Source organism: Mauremys mutica, chromosome 1, assembly GCF_020497125.1.
Source record: "Mauremys mutica isolate MM-2020 ecotype Southern chromosome 1, ASM2049712v1, whole genome shotgun sequence".
NCBI classification, from domain to species: domain Eukaryota; kingdom Metazoa; phylum Chordata; order Testudines; family Geoemydidae; genus Mauremys; species Mauremys mutica.
This window is the reverse complement of record NC_059072.1, coordinates 203,472,423-203,486,176: the sequence shown is the minus strand read 5'-3', so window position 1 is coordinate 203,486,176 and position 13,754 is coordinate 203,472,423.

The window sequence follows — 13,754 nt, the reverse complement described above, 5'->3', positions numbered from 1 at the left end:
ACCAAAATAATTGAAACTGGTGTGATTATATTGTGTTATTTTGACAAATAAAATATGCAGAATTTTAAAATATTGTGTGGAGAATTTTTAAATTTTTGGCACAGAATGCCCCCAGGAGTAATAATGTACATGTGATCGGCACACTAGCACTCAGAAACACGCCAAAAGACTCATCTCTCAAGATGACTAAGAATTGTCACTAAAATAGTTGCATGTTATTAGAGAGACAAATGTGAAAAATGGTCTGTGAACTATTATCAAACCCGGAGTATGAGGGGTCCTTAAATACGTGAATACAGCATCAGCAGTAATATGGATTTCCAGTCATAGATGCATAATTTTAAGAGTATAGACTTAAAGATGTCATGCACTAGCACTACTCAACTGACATTACGACACCTGAGCACTATGTTACTTTGATTCTGAGATGCAAGATACATTTTGCCCTATTACTAAAATGCTCATGTTTTTTTAATAAGGCAGAGAGCCTTGTTAATTTTTGTATTATGTTCAGCAAAGCTGTTACAGACTTTAAGTTCCTCAAGGCAGGGAACAGGTCTTCTCATATGTCTATAAATTTGTCATGCATAATGATGGCACGGGAAATGATCACTACAAAGAAGAAGATATTGATGACAGTGGTGCAGACTTGAAGGAGAGGTCTGCCCTGTTCTAGGGATAATCATTCATTGCATCAGAATCACTTCTACAGCCCTTCTAGAGGTCAGAGGTTTGTTGACTTTGATAAATCCATAAGTCCATCCCCCAGACAGATAACTGTTATAAAGCATATTTTAAAACCACTCAGGCATATTGTAGCGAGTCGGTGTGGCTCCCCTCCGGTCCAGCAGAGGGAGCTCCCTGCCAGACGCCCAAGTGGGCTGAGACACCCTTCCTGTTCCCGCCCCCCGGAAGTCAAGGGGCGGGACAGGAAGTATAAAAGGAAGATGCCAGAGCTCAGTCAGGAGCCAGCAGCCGCCGGGAGCAGACGTGCCGGCGGGAGCTCCTGACTGGGAGCCCTCTAGGAACCAAGGAAGCTGCCCAGACTGGCCTCCGCTTCCCCGCGCCCACTACGAGGAGGAGCCGCCAGAGCTGCCCCGTGACCGGTACTGGGACGAGCCGCCGGACCGCCCCTGCGCCCCCCCCGAAGAGGAGCCGCTGGGGCTTCCCCGGCCCTGCTACCCGGAGGAGCCGCCGGAGCAGACCTGGCCGGACTTCCCGGAGGTGCTACCAGACCTCCCACCAAGCCTGGACCCGGAGGAGCCGAGGCCCTTTGACTGGCCCGAACCTGGTACAAGTGTGCAGGTAGGCCCCGAGGGGGATATGGAGTGTAGCCCGGGGATAGCCGACCCCTGTCAGGCTACGGACACTGAGGTGCCCATGTCAGTGTGTTGCGGTCAGGACCCCACTGACCAGCGGCCGTGAGAGCCGCTAATAGGGCCCCGGGCTGGAACACAGTGGAGTGGGCGGGCCTGTGTTCCCCCTGCCACCCCACTCGCGGGTGGCAGTTTCCCTCTCACATCAGCGCTCAGGCACAGAAGCCTGCAATTGCCTTTGCTGTTGCCCAGCCCCTGCTCCAGAGGGCCTGGGCTTATATTGCCTTTGCTGTTGCCCAGCCCCTGCTTCAGAGGCCTGGGCTTATATTGCCTTTGCTGTTGCCCAGCCCCTGCTCCAGAAGGCCTGGGCGTATATTGCCTTTGCGGTTGCCCAGCCCCTACTCCAGAGGCCTGGGCTTATATTGCCTTTGCGGTTGCCCAGCCCCTGCTCCAGAGGCCTGGGCTTATATTGACTTTGTTGTTGCCCAGCCCCTGCTCCGGAGGGCCTGGGCCGAATTGACTTTGCTGGTGCCCAGCTCCTGCTAGAAGGGTCTGGGCCCAAGGACTGCTGTCCTGCTGCCCGCCCTGACTGAGGGCCGGGGCGTATACTTATTGACTGTGTGCCTTGAGGTCAGCCCCTGCCTGAGGGTCTGAACCCCTGAAACCTTCGGGAGACTGATTGCCACCCGGCCCCTGGATCCAGAGGGCCCGAGGCGTAGGGTTGAGCTAACCCCTGATCCTTGTCACCCACCATTTAGAGGGGACAAGGAGCGAGTCGGTGTGGCTCCCCTCCGGGTCTGCAGGAGGGTTGAGCCCCGACTCGCCAGCTTACACATATACAGCACATGGAAGGAGTATGAATTCAGGGTGTACATTTTGCGGGTAGAAGGTACACTCTGGGGGGAAAAGTGTGGATGTTTTAAAGTGTCCAGACACTAGGTGGTGCAGTGGGTTAGAACATGAACCTTTCACTTTGGGAAACCTCATTTTGTGCACATTTCAGGAGCATGCTACAGTTTGGCAAGACTGTGCACATTCTTGTCAGCTTCTGCTCAAGAGAAGCCAGGCTCTGAAACAGCAGTGTAGTTGCAGGTCTGGACTGAGGTCCTTTGGCAGAGCTGTGGGCAGCTGCTTGCAATGATGTCTGCGTGCAATGTGGCTCAACATTGCTTTCATTCGCTCCCCTTCCATAACAATACAGTTGCACAGAAGTTAAAAACAAAACTATCCACCATAATTAGACATCACAAACCAGCAGCAGGCACCACACTGCAGTTGCATTTTGTTTGGCCAAAACGGATATAGTTGCATTTAATCATTCTTAGGCCTGTCCTCTCTCAACCACAGAGGTTAATCTGAACACAGGAGCCAAATGAGAATGCTTTGAGGCCCTGATGCAGCAAAGTACATAAGCACATGCTTAATTTTAAGCATATGCTTAATTCAGTCCCTATTCAGCAAACCAATTAAGCACGTGTGTAAGGCCCATTGCCTTTGATGGGACTGTACACTTGCTGCTAGCTAAGCACATGCTGAATTGCTTTACTGAATCATGGCCTAAGAGCTCGTCTGCAGGTGCTGAGCACTCTGTTGGGGGTGCTGAATGCCTGCTACCCCCATTGACTTTAATGGGAGCAGAGGCTCAGCACCTCACAGGATTACTCAGCCCTTTACAGGGTAGAGCTTTTAATGTAGTGCCATGGACCCATATTACTCGTCGCCGCATCCCATTATACCCACAGAGTAAGGTATTACTCAGCGTGTGAAAGAGGGGTAAACTGGCATCAAGCTGGAAAGTGGCCAAAACTCGTAAGAACTTTTCAGGAGATTTTTGGCAATATCAAATCCATCCTCAAACCCTGGCTCTCTGGGCCTGTAACCTGAACCAAAACCGAAGCCTAACCCTAATCTGACACTGGAGTAAACCAGTATCTTCTTAGATCCATCTCTAGTTAAACCTCCTGTAAGCATCTGCATGTTCTCTGGTTAAAGACAACTGGAAAAGTGCATGTTCATAATTAGGCCTGTGCACTTTTGTGTTTTTTTATGATGTAGAAAGTAGGTCGGACAGCTTGGTTGGCTTTTATTTTTTAAGGCTTTTTATCTGCTATTTTTCACTTTTTAAATGTTAGGAATGTCAGCGCTAGTCTTCCTTGATTTCACTGGAAGATTGGTTGGAAGTCTGTAGTTGAGGCAGAGCGGTCTCGTTCCACTACAGAGGGGGTTAACTCCCCCTGATGGGCTCAGGAAGTGGAGGGGCCTGCAAGAAGTATAAGAACAGGGCCCTGCAGCTCAGTTGTGGCCAGAGTAGGGGAGGAGGCAGATGTCCCTCTTGGGGAGCTGAGCTGCTAAGCTGGGCCACGGGCAGGGAGCTTCAGCCCCTGAGAGAACTTCCTGAGCAGGGAAGGGGCTAGGAAAGCCCTTGCAAAGGCTCCTCCCGGCCCCGATGCTGCTCGTCCTCATCCCCTGCACGAGCAGCTTGTGTCCAGATGAGGTGCTAGTAGTAGGTAGGATTCCACAAAGCAGCAAACTGTGGTTGCTCATGGAGACCACAGCTTCCCGCAAACCCTGGGTAGCACGTAGGGTTGCCAACTTTCTAATCGCAGAAAACCAAACATCCTGGCCCTGCCCTTTCTCCGAGGCCCCACTCCCACTCACTCCAGTCCCCCTCCCTCTGTCACTTACTCTTGCTCACTCATTCCTTTTCACTGGGCTGAGACAGGGGGTTGGGGTGCAGGCGGGGTGAGGGCTCCAGCTGGGGGTGCGGGCTCTGGGCTGGGGCTGGGGATGAAGGGTTTGGGCTGCAGGAAGTGGTTCCAGGCTGGGGCAGAGGGTTGAGGTGCAGGGCGGGGTTCAGGATCCAGGAGGGCGTTTGGGTGAGGAGGGGGCTCAGGGCTGGGGCAGTGGGTTGGGGCAAAGGAGGGGATTCAGGGTGCAGGCTCTGGGCAACACTGACCTCAGGCAGCTCCCGGGAAGTGGCAACATGTCCCTCTGGCTCCTAGGTGGAAGTGTTGCCAGGGGGGCTCTGCGCACTGCCTCTGCCCACAGGTGCCACCCTCGCAGCTCCCATTGGCCGCAGTTCCTGGCCAGTGGCAGCTGGTGCTCGAGATGGGAGCAGCGCACAGAGCCCCTGTTGCTGCCCCCGAGCTGGAGGGACATGCCAGCCCCTTCCCAGGAGCCACATGGAGCTGAGCAGGAATCTTGCAAGCCCCCCTGCACCGCCAACCAGACTTTTAATGGCCTGGCCCTACAACCATACTGCAGAGGTGCTTGGCAGGACACTGCATGGTGGGGAAATGAGATGTTCAGCTGGGCTCAGCACAGAGGAGGGAAGAAGTGCCTGGGAGGGCTCCGCACGGGCTGGTGTGGGTGGGGAGGAAGAGGTGCTTGGGCCAGCTTTGGGTAGAGGAGAATTTGGACACCCTACCTACCACAGCTGGGCTCTGGCTTCCAGCCTGGTCAGTGGGCAGAGCCTCAGGGGGGAGCAGAGGAGTAGGGTGGCAAGGCCCTGGGTGTGGGTGGGACAGGAAGAGCAGGGATCCCACAACCGGCAGCAGGAAGAAAAGGCCAACCACTGCCCCAGGAGATGGAGACGCCTGGAGAGAGACCGGAGGAAGCGCTGCCTGACAGCGAAGCTGAGCTCCATTCCCAGTGGCCAGGGATGGATTAACTTTTTTGTGGGCCCAGTGCCAAATATATTTGTGGGCTCCCACTGGGGAAATATGGCGTGTGATGGGGGGTGGTCCGCAGAGTGAGGGGCTGGTTGGGGGCAATGAGGTGCAGCGCAGCAGGAGTGGCCCTACTCAGCCCAGCACAAGGGCACTGTTTACAAACCCCAAACGGCTAGGCGCACACTGGCCCGTCCAGCTCTGCGCTGCCAGCGTGCTCCTTCCACACTGCCCCCCTGCCCAGTGCCTTGCCCTTATGCCCAGAACCCCCTCACCCAGAGACTTCCCCCATAGATCCCTATGCCCAGTGCCCCCTTGCCCAGCGACCTCCCCCACAGATCCCTCTGCCCAATGCCCCCGGACCTGCTATGCCCAGCACCCCCTGTCCAGAAACCCCTCCCACTGACCTCCCACCACACCTGCACAGCACCTTGCAAACCATATCCCCTGCCCAGCTCCCCCACCCACAGATCCCCTACTGTCCAGCACCTCCTTCACAGTCCCACCATCACAGCTGTACAGTGCCCCATATTCCTGAGGGAATTTTGCATCAAATTCTGTGCATAATATTTTTAAATTCTGCAATTTTTTTAAAAAATTTTTTTAACAATAAATAAATGTGGAAGCTCCACCATGGCAGAGGGGAGCACAGGCCACTGGCTGCCTAGAGGTGGGAGATCACCCTGCAGCCTCCCCCACCCCCATGGGACAGGGACTTGGCAGTGAGGCTGACCCTGACCCTGACCCTGACACAGCACAAGGGCCAGGCCTGCCACAGAAACACCCTGGGGCCCTGCCCCTTTGCGCCAGGCGCATCAGGTGTGGGCAGGGAGGCTCAGCCTGGCAGCAGGAGCCAAGTGCTGGGGGACTTAGTGTGGGGGGCTCCAGCTGGGGGTAAGAGAGTTCTGTGTGGGGCAGGCTGGGTAACTCAGTGCGGGATCTGGATGCACAGGGAGGTTCCAGGTGCAGGGGCAATGGGACTCTGCAGGGGATCCAGGTGAAGGTGTTTGGGGCTCAGTGGAGGGGTCTAAGTGCAGGGGAGGTGGGGTTCAGTTGGGTGGGGGTCAAGGTGTAAGTGGTTGGGGCTCAGTGGGGAGGGTGTTGGGGGGGCTCATCGGAGTGGTACAGATGCAGGGGAGGTGGAGCTTGTCAGGGTGAGGATTTGATGGGCCTGCTTAACAGGGGAGCCCCAGCTGCTACCAAGGGGAGCCGCATGCTGGGCCCCCGCTTCCCATATCCCCTTCTCTTCCCCATCCCATGCCCTTTCCCCACCACTCCATCTCCTCCCCATCCCACCCCCTTCCTTCCCCACTGCCTCTTTCCCCCCTGCTCAGCCCTGCCCCACCATGGACACTCACTGTTGTACAAAATGAAAGCTGTCAAGTATCAGAGGGGTAGCCGTGTTAGTCTGGATCTGTAAAAAGTGACAAAGAGTCCCGTGGCACCTTATAGACTAACAGACGTATTGGAGCATGAGCTTTCGTGGGTGAATACCCACTTCGTCACACGCATGTAGTGGAAATTTCCAGAGGCAGGTATAAATATGCAGGCAAGAATCAATCTAGAGATAACAAGGTTAGTTCAATCAGGGAGGATGAGGCCCTCTCCTAGCAGTTGACGTGTGAACACCAAGGGAGGAGAAACTGCTTTTGTAGTTGGCAAGCCATTCACAGTCTTTGTTTAATCCTGAGCTGATGGTGTCAAATTTGCAAATGAACTGAAGTTCAGCAGTTTCGCTTTGGCTGCAGGGTGGCTACCTTTAAATCTGCTATCGTGTGTCCAGGGAGGTTGAAGTGTTCTCCTACAGATTTTTGTATATTGCAGTTCCTAATATCTGACTTGTGTCCATTTATCCTTTTATGTAGGGATTGTCCAGTTTGGCCGATGTACATAGCAGAGGGGCATTGCTGGCACATGATGGCGTATATTACATTGGTGGACGTGCAAGTGAACAAACCGGTGATGTTGTGGCTGATCTGGTTAGATCCTATGATGGTGTCGCTGGTGTAGATATGTGGGCAGAGTTGGCATCGAGGTTTGTTGCATGGATTGGTTAGAGTTACTCTGGTGCAGTGTGTGGTTGCTGGTCAGAATATGCTTAAGGTTGGCAGGTTGTCTGTGGGCGAGGACTGGCCTGCCTCCCAAGGCCTGTGAAAGTGTGGGATCGTTGTCCAGGATGGGTTGTAGATCCCTGATGATGCGTTGGAGGGGTTTTAGCTGAGGACTGTAGGTGATGGCCAGTGGAGTCCTATTGGTTTCTTTCTTGGTCTTGTCTTGCAGCAGGAGGCTTCTGGGTACACGTCTCGCTCTGTTGATCTGTTTCCTTATTTCCTTGTGCGGGTATCATAGTTTTGAGACTGCTTGGTGAAGATCTTGTAGGTGTTGGTCTCTGTCTGAGGGGTTGGAGCAAATGAAGGATGGCTCCCAGCACACAGAAGGGAGCTCAACCAGCACTAGGACCCAGAAGGTGGCGTCCAGCTGCAAAGTCCAGGGACCTGGCAGCACGTTCTTTTTTCAGCCGGGCTGGGCAGCTCTGCATTCACAGAAATGGCGGGGGGACAGTGGTGTGACCTTGCACCCCATGTGGCCCCCACCCCTTGCCTCTATTTGTGGGGCAATGCCCCCAAACTATGCCATGAACATTCCTAATCACGCACCCCTATTCCTCCTTCACTTTCTGCAGGGAAGCAAAGAACGCTGCAGGAGGGGGACCTGGGCTGTTTTCATTCCGCCTGGGGCCAAGGAGTACCCCACACAGGAGTACCCCACACACAGACCCCCGCTGCCCAGCGCCATCCCCAGAGACCCACTCCCCCCACCGTGCCTGCCCCCCAGCCACACTCACCGGCCCACTGAGCGTGGGCTATTTGCCTTGCCTGGGCTTAGCCAGCATCAGTCGGGAATCAGAGTGGGAGGGGCCTGCCTGGGCCAGGCTCCCTCAGAACCCCCTTGCTTGGGGCCCAGATAAGCCCCCTTCCTCCCCATGCTGGCTGAGAATGACCCAGCCCCTGCACTGGTCCCAGGTGGCTCAGTGCAGCAGCAGGAGGTGGCGGGCGCAGCAAAACTGCCCAGAGCCAGAGCTGTGCTGAGGTGCAGGGCAGGCAGAGACCCTTGTGGGACGTGACCTCCAAGAGCCCACCTTAGAATCTTGCTATGCACCCAGCCAGGAAGTTGCAGCTACCAGCTGACTGGTGGGGTGCTGAACCCTCCTTATGGGAAGCCAGGACTGCTAATTTCGTGATTATGTGGCTGCAATGTAGACCACCTGATGAACAGCTGGTGGACATACTGACTCCCCATAACCCCCAAAACTGGGTGCCCTGACCCCAAGGGGGAGGACGGTTACAAGATCTTATAGAACATATTTTGTTAGCTGTCATAAACAGATGGTTAAAGTCTCTTTTACCTGTAAAGGGTTAACAAGCTCAGTAACCTGATGAACACCTGACCAGAGGACCAATCAAGGGACAAGATCATTTCAAATCTCTGTGGAGGGAAGCCTTTGTCTGTGTTCTTTGTTTTGAGTTCGTTCTCTCTTGGATTTAAGGGAGGCCAGACATATTCTTCAAGTTCTCCAAAGTTTCCTGAAGTATTTTTTCTATTCAGTATAGTGAGTATTAGAAAGGCGAATTAGTCTTATAATTTAATTTCTGCATTTGCAATTGTGTGTTTGCTGGAGAAATATCTTTATTTCTGTTGCTGTTACTTTGATTATTCTGAGGAGGAGGGAGGGGAAGTCTCTCCAGTTTTTTATAAGTTAGACCCTGTAATTTTTTCCATCCTGGTATTACAGAGATAATGCACTTTCTTTCTTTCTTTCTTTTAATAAAATCTTTTCTTTTTAGAACTTGATTGATTTCTTCCCTTGTTTGGATTTTCAGGGGAAGGGGAGGGGGAAAAGTGAATCCCTCTTTGTTTGATTCAAGGAATTTGAATCCAGGTATCTCTCCTAAGGACTTGGAGAGGGGAGGGGGGAATGGATTATTTCCCTTTGTGTTAAGATTCAAGGAGCTTGGATCTGTGTTCCCAGGGAAGGTTTGGGAGGAATGGAAAGTGTACCAAAACACTATATTTTTTGGCTGGTGGCAGCTTTACCAGATCTAAACTAGGATTTTAGTTTAGAGGAGTCCATGCAGGTCCCCATCTTGTGAACGCTAAAGTTCAAAGTGGGGAATAAATCTATGACATTAGCACTCACAGCTTCAGTTAATGGCAAGTCTCTTGAATGTTTTACAAAAACACTCTTCCTGAAAAATACTAATTAGCCACTGAAGGTGAAAATATGTTAACAAAATCCCTTCCTGTCTCACTTGTTCAGCTTGCAGTCTCCTGGCTCTTGTGGTACTTTCACTTCAACGTTTTGCCAGTCATCCTAAAGTCTTCCCAGAAAGAGAGGACATGAAAGGCTAATGTAAAAAACAAGCAGGAGCCCCCTCCCCCCTCCAAAAAATTCTTCAAACCTTGCTTATACCACATAAAAAAAGAGGAAAAAGACACAAGTCAAGTTTTGTAGGTCACCTTAAACCTCTTTTGCAATTTCTGGTGTCTCAGGACTAGAGATGTATAGATATGATAGTGTGACTTTCCTTGTGGTAACATCACATAGTAGTTAGATTAGGAATGAAGTTCACTCAAGTCAGTTAAAAAAACTCTTGTCTTGAATGGGAACTGGTTTGGGCCTTAAATTGCTTTAAAGAGGGCTCTGGGAAAAGAGGTGTATAACACACATTATTTCTTAGTCATGAGGGAATTAAAAAAATGCCTTTAGGGGACTACAAATGAGCTATTATGTTCTAAACAATGAATGATTAAGGGTGAAGAAACACGGAGCCATATCATAACTGAATAAGCCACAACAAAAACAGAATTCCCCAAATAGTAATTGTTTTTCAATTGTATCTACACTCACCACAGATCAGGGGATGGCTCCCTTGGACAGTAACATTTCTTCCTTAAGGCTCTTTAGCAGAAGAAACACTTTGTGAAGTTATTTTTTCCCCGATAGAAAATCAGAGTTTAAAAGACAAGAAAAATGGGAATAAGATGAGTTTCAGGGGGAAAAAAAAAAAGACAAAAAATAACTATTGAGCTAAAATCTGATTTCACTGCCAGGACTGCAGCAGCAGCAATTTAGCCACTCTTATGGAGTACATCTAGACTGGTAAAAAACTGACTCAGGAATATTTTTGTAAAAAGGGAAGTGACTTTGGCTTGTTCTGATTCACAGATTCTAAGACCAGAACGGACTGTTAGATCATCTAATCAGGCTTCCTGCATTACACAGGCCATAGCATTTCATCCAGTTACTCCTGTATTGAGACCAGTAATCCTGGGGTCATATTATTATTTATGACTATTCAGACAACTGCAGAGTAGCTGTGAAAATCTTCACAGATTCCTTGTTTCACTAACTTTAGCACAAATGTTTAGCCATCTGAAAATTCATCCAATGCATAGTTTATTTGCTGTTTGTTATTATCTCATTTAAAAAGTATCAGTCTTCCACTTAGGAAGCAGGAAAAAAATATATATACCTTATAATTTAGGTGACCCACACACTTCATAGCTAATCAATTGCCAATAGCTGAAGTGAATAGTTTATAGGCTGAAAATTATTTATCCAAAATATTCACCAAATATGTAATAAGGAATACATGCAAAGGAAAGGAGGAGGAGTTTGTGAATAATTCGGCAACCAAAACAGCTAAACTGTCACTTTTAGTAGCATTATAGTACTATCTAGAGGCCCCAACAAAGATTAAAGCCCCATTACACTATGTGCTTGAGGCGAGGGGGCGGGAACTTAGGGCTGGTTTGTCCACACCGTGGGGTAATGCACTCTCCGGGGGGCATGATTTGTCTAGGGCACAAATGTGTTGCACATTAATTGGTCTGTGTAGACCCTGCTTGTGTGCTTTAATGTAATGCTGTTGGAAGCAATACCACGTTAAAGCACCCTTGGGAACCTTTATTGTGCTCCACCTGGACCTACAGAGAACAGTTAATGTGCAACACATTAGTGCACTTGAGAAATCAACCCCCTAGAGCGCATTACTCTATTGTGTAACTAAGCCCTTAGTAAGGACTAGTTCCCGTCTCAGTGTTTCAACACTCTAAATAGACAAGGCAGACAAAGGGTAGGACAAAGGAAGTATTATTATCCCCATATTATAAATAGAGAATAGAGTCAGAGAGATTAATGTTGGATCCCATTTACGAGTACGCCTTAGTCACTTAGGTACTTTTGAAAATCCATCCCTAAGAGACTTGATCAAAGTGATACAGGAAACATATTGTAGATGTAGGAATTGAACCCAGGGTCCCAATTCAGTACATTAAAACACAAAATCATTTTTTGTAAATAATAATTCAACTCAATGCAATTTAGAGCAGGAGGTGGTGCTTCTAATTAAAACACTGAGTTTGATGCTTTGGGGGATTTTTTTTACAGGTAAAAATTAAATTACCATTTGCTTCAATGGCATTTTTCTTGTCTCATGGTGGGTTTTTTTTTAGTAGCTAGATTTTTGTCCGAAACAAGTAAATGTGTGTGTTACACTGTTCCAAAACTGCATATAACTCTGTCCAGGTTATTGTAAGTGTCCTTGTCAAGGACACAGTGTAAACACATTTCCACAAGAAAACATTGTCGGAACAAGAAAACAAATATTTGACTAAAAGTGTAATTGACTATTGTTCAAGAACTGCCACCTGTTCCATGGTTTCTGGCGCTATCTCAGAATCAGACAACGTTGCAAACCACTGACTTCAGCCAAAAATCATGCAGCAGCCAGCACTTGATCAGCATTCAACAATCAAGTAAACACTCCACTCACTCGCTGTTTTCCAGGCTGGGTCATTTTTGATAACAGAGGAAATGTTCTGAAGAAAAAGTGCAAAGGCAACTAGCTCTGCCTCGGCTACAGCTGTGTGAAGGATATTACATATGTGGTGCCATATACTGCATTTAGATGCATGCAAGTGTTCCCATTGCCTTCAGTGAGGGTTTTGCCCATGCATCAGGAGGAAGAAGCTGATGTGTAGTCAAATTGGCTTACTTGGTTACTTCATATTTTCACAGATGGGCACATTTCAATTTTTTTCCCCTAAAAAAAAAATCACATTTCAATTTTTTTCCCCTAAAAAAAAAATGTTTTTGCTTGGCTAAACTGATAGCTGTGAGCCTGTGGAGTTATGCAGTCAAAGGGGGATGACAGGCAAAGGGAGACTACATCTTAAAGCATCTAGTTTTAATCTGAGTAGCTACACCCAGTGTGAGTATGAGAAGAATTGAAGGGGTCAGAGACGGATGGAGCTAGCCAGCTGTGCAAGGCAAGGAGTATCATACCCCTTAACATAGCGTAGCAGTGTCCATGCTTTCCTCGCACATTGCAGTGTGTTGTTGCTGTTGCTGCTACAGCTTCTGAGTTGTACTTCGCCTTTGCTTCTGAATTTTCTGTTCACCACCATACTAAACCTGGAACAAGTATTTGCCTTATTACCAGTGGATGATCCCTTCTCTGTCCCTGCAGCACATGTTGTATAATAACAATACCGTCCAGAAATGGAGTCCCACATTCTGACCTATTCCACTGTTATGACACCTCCGTTATTTACCTAAGCTGTTTACATTAGTCCAATAAAAGTTGGAATTCTACCTGGTCACTATTGCCTCCTAATTGATCCACCGAGGATGACATGCTGATTTATATATGATAGAATCATAGAAGATTAGGGGTGGGAGAGACCTCAAGAGGTCATCTAGTCCAATCCCCTGCTCAAAGCAGGACCAACACCAACTAAATCATCCCAGCCAAGGCTTTGTCAAGCTGGGTCTTAAAAACCACCAAGGACGGAGATTCCACCACCGCCCTAGGTATCCCAGTCCAGTGCTTCACAACCCTTCTAGTGAAATATTGTTTCCTAATATCCAATCTAGACCTCCCCCACTGCAACTTGAGACCATTGCTTCTTGTTCTGTCATCTGCCATCACTGAGAACAGCCTAGCTCCATCCTCTTTGGAACCCCCTTTTAGGTAGTTGAAGGCTGCTATCAAATCCCCCCCTCACTGTTCTCTTCTGCAGACTAAATAACCCCCGTTCCCTCAGCCTCTCCTCGTAAGTCATGTGTCCCAGCCCCCTAATCATTTTCCTTGCCCTCCGCTGGACTCTCTCCAGTTTGTCCACATCCCTTCTGTAGTGGGGGGACCAAAATTGGACGCAATACTCCAAGTGTGGCCTCACCAGTGCTGAATAGAGGGGAATAATCACTTCCCTCAATCTGCTGGAAATATTCCTACTAATACAGCCCAATATATCGTTGGCCTTCTTGGCAATGAGGGCACACTGCTGACTCATATCCAGCTTCTTGTCCACTGTAATCCCCAGGTCCTTTCTGCAGAACTGCTGCTTAGCCAGTCGGTCCCCAACCTGTAGCGGTGCATGGGATTCTTCCATCCTAAGTGCGGGACTCTGCACTTGTCCTTGTTGAACCTCATCAGATTTCTTTTTGCCCAATCCTCCAATTTGTCTAGGTCACTCTGGATCCTATCCCTACCCTCCAGCATATCTACCTCTCCCCCCGGTGTAGTGTCATCTGCTGAGGGTGCAATTAATCCCATCATCCAGCTCATTAATAATGATGTTGAGCAAAACTGGCCCCAGGACTGACCCCTGGGGCACTCCACTTGATACTGGCTGCCAACTAGATATCGAGCCATTGATCACTACCCACTGAGCCTGACAATCTAGCCAGCTTTCTATCCACCTT